A 2,785-nucleotide genomic window follows, 5' to 3' on the forward strand; every position below is an offset into this window, starting at 1 on the left:
TTTGAAGGAAAAAATTAACTGAAACATTTCTAAATTTGATAATGATAAATCCATAGATCTAAGATAATTAACCCCAAGCACTATAAACATAAAGAAACTATACCAAGCTCTCTGGTCTTCCCCATCCAACAGAAAGCACAAGAGAGACCAAGATTGAACCCGGGCCCTCGGCAGTGAAAGCACAGAGTCCTAACCACTGGACTACCAGGGAATTCCCAAGACAGCTGCATCTTCTTGTGCAGTGCCAGCTGTGTCACTGAGACATGATGGTGAAGGCTGGAGTAAACGAATACGGCTGTATTGGGTGCCTGGTCACCAGGACTACTTTTTTTTTTTTAAATTAATTTATTTATTCATTTATTTTTGGCTGCTTTGGGTCTTTGTTCCTGTGCGTGGGCTTTCTCTAGTTGTGGTGAGCAGGGCCTTCTCTTGTTGCAGAGCATGGGCTCCAGGCGCTCAGCCTTCAGTCGTTGTGGCGCACGGGCTTAGCTGTTCCTTGGCATGTGGGATCTTCCCGGACCAGGGCTTGAACCTGTGTCCCCTGCATTGGCAGGCGGATTCCCAACCACTGAGCCACCAGGGAAGTCCCACCAGGACTACTTTTAACTCTGGCAAAGTAGATAATGTCTCCATCAATGACCCCTTCATTGACCTCAACTACATGGTCTACATGTTCCAGTATGATTCCACCCATGGCAAATTCAATGGCAGAAAGATGAGAATGGGAAGCTTGTCATCAATGGAAGGCCCATCTCCAACTTTCAGGAGTGAGATCCCATCAACATCAAGTAGGATGATGCTGGTGCCAAATATGTTGTGGAGTCCACTGGTGTCTTCATTATCTTGGAGAAGGCTGGGGCTCATTTTAAGGGTGGAGCCAAAAGGGTCATCATTTCTACTCCTTCTGCTGATGCCCCCATGTATGTCATGGGCATGAACCATGAGGAATATGACAACTCACTCAAGATTGTCAGCAATGCCTACTGCATCACCAATTGCTTGCCCCCGCTCCCCCCAGCCAACATCATCCATGACAACTCTGGCATCATGGAGGGACTCATACCCACAGTCTATGCCATCACTGCCCCCCAGAAGACAGTGGATAGCTCCTCTGGGAAGCTGTGGTGTGATGGTCATGGGGCTGCCCAGCACATTATCCCAGCTTCTACTGGTGCTGCCAAGGCTGTAGGCAAGGTCATCCCTGAGCTGAATGGGAAGCTCACTGGCATGGCCTCTCATGTCCCCACCCACAATGTGTTGGTTCTGGATCTGACCTCCATTTGGAGAAAGGTGCCAAATATGATGACATCAAGAAGGTGGTAAAACAGGTATCAAAGGGTCTGTTAAGGGCATCCTGCTACATTAAGGACCAGATTGTCTCCTGAGTCTTTAACAGTGACACCCACTCTTCCACCTTTGATGCTAGGGCTGGCACTGCTCTCAATGACCACTTTATCAAGCTCATTTTCTGGTATGACAATGAATCTGACTATAGCAACAAGGTGATGAACCTTATGGTCCACATGGCCTCCAAGGAGTAAGAGTCCCTGGACCATCAGCCCTACTAAGAACACAAGAGGAGGAGAGAGGTCCTCAGCTGCTGGGGAGTCCTTGCCTCAACTCAATCTCCCAAGACTCTGAGAATCTCTCGTTCTTGACATTTTCCAAGAACAAGAAACTGTGACCCCCATCACAGCTGGGGCTCTCCCAAGCCCTACTTTGGAGGACCCCTACTTTGTCATGTACCATCAATAAAGTACTCTCTACTCAGCCAAGAAAAAAAAAAAAGAAAAAGGAAAAAACCCCCTATACCTAAGTATATCAAAATTGTTTTTAAAAAGTGATAAAGAGAATTCTCAACCTTTCTGTGGTTTGGGGTTGCTGTCTGCCTCATAAAGCAAAGTAGAGGGTTTGTCTTCTGGGAAGACAAAAATCATCTTTTCCTCTGAAAAAGGCTCTTACATAGTTGGCTTTAGCATCTTCCAGGAATAGGAGGGCAGGGATTGAGGCCTCATGAGTCTGGGATTTCAGTTGGGATAGAGAGAGAAGACAGTGGTTATAACCAGAAAGTCAGAGTGGGGTGTCATTACCTCCAGAACTCATCACTATTAACTCAGCCTGGGCTTCATAAGTCATAGAAGTGGATTCCTTAATAAAATAATAGTTTCCAAAAAAAAAAAAAAAAGAGCGATAAAGAGAAAGACTTAAAAGCAGCCTGAGAAAAAAGAAGACACATTACATACAAACAAGCAAAAATAAGGATAGCAGATTTTTTTTTTTGTCAGAAACAATGCAAGTGAACTTGTTATACCTGGGTTAATACTTCTGGGAAAGTTGAAACTCAGTTACATAACATTATTGAGCAAACTTGACTTAAGAAGATGACTCTTTCAATAGGGTCTTTCTTTGACTTATTTGATTCTGATTGGTTTGGGTCTTGGAGACCATGGCTCCAAAGTACACTCCAAACACTGGGAATTCTCCTGCTTACAGTTATCATAAAAATCCCCCTGGTGCGTTATATTCTTTCAAAAGCTTTTAAATACATGTTCACAGCTGTTAAATGTCAAGCAAATGATCTCCCTAAGACTGGGATGTCAGAAAAGAAACAAGGAGAAAGACCACTTTAAGGATTAGGAAACTGGAACCATGACCTGTGAATGTCACAGGGATTACACAAAACATTATGATCTGTGGATATCACACCAAGCCTCCATAGATACATAGCTCAGAGTGGCACTAATACCTTAAATTTTGATCACATCTCTCAGTTAGGGTGAGAGTT

At 44.2% G+C, this 2,785-nt stretch overlaps 1 pseudogene; it reads left to right on the forward strand.

Annotated features, from left to right (window-relative positions):
• The first annotated feature begins 266 nt into the window (after positions 1–266).
• Positions 267–1,541, forward strand: LOC103001855 (glyceraldehyde-3-phosphate dehydrogenase-like; annotated as a pseudogene).
• The last annotated feature ends 1,244 nt before the right edge of the window (positions 1,542–2,785 follow it).

This window comes from Balaenoptera acutorostrata, chromosome 3, assembly GCF_949987535.1.
Source record: "Balaenoptera acutorostrata chromosome 3, mBalAcu1.1, whole genome shotgun sequence".
Lineage (NCBI taxonomy): Eukaryota > Metazoa > Chordata > Mammalia > Artiodactyla > Balaenopteridae > Balaenoptera > Balaenoptera acutorostrata.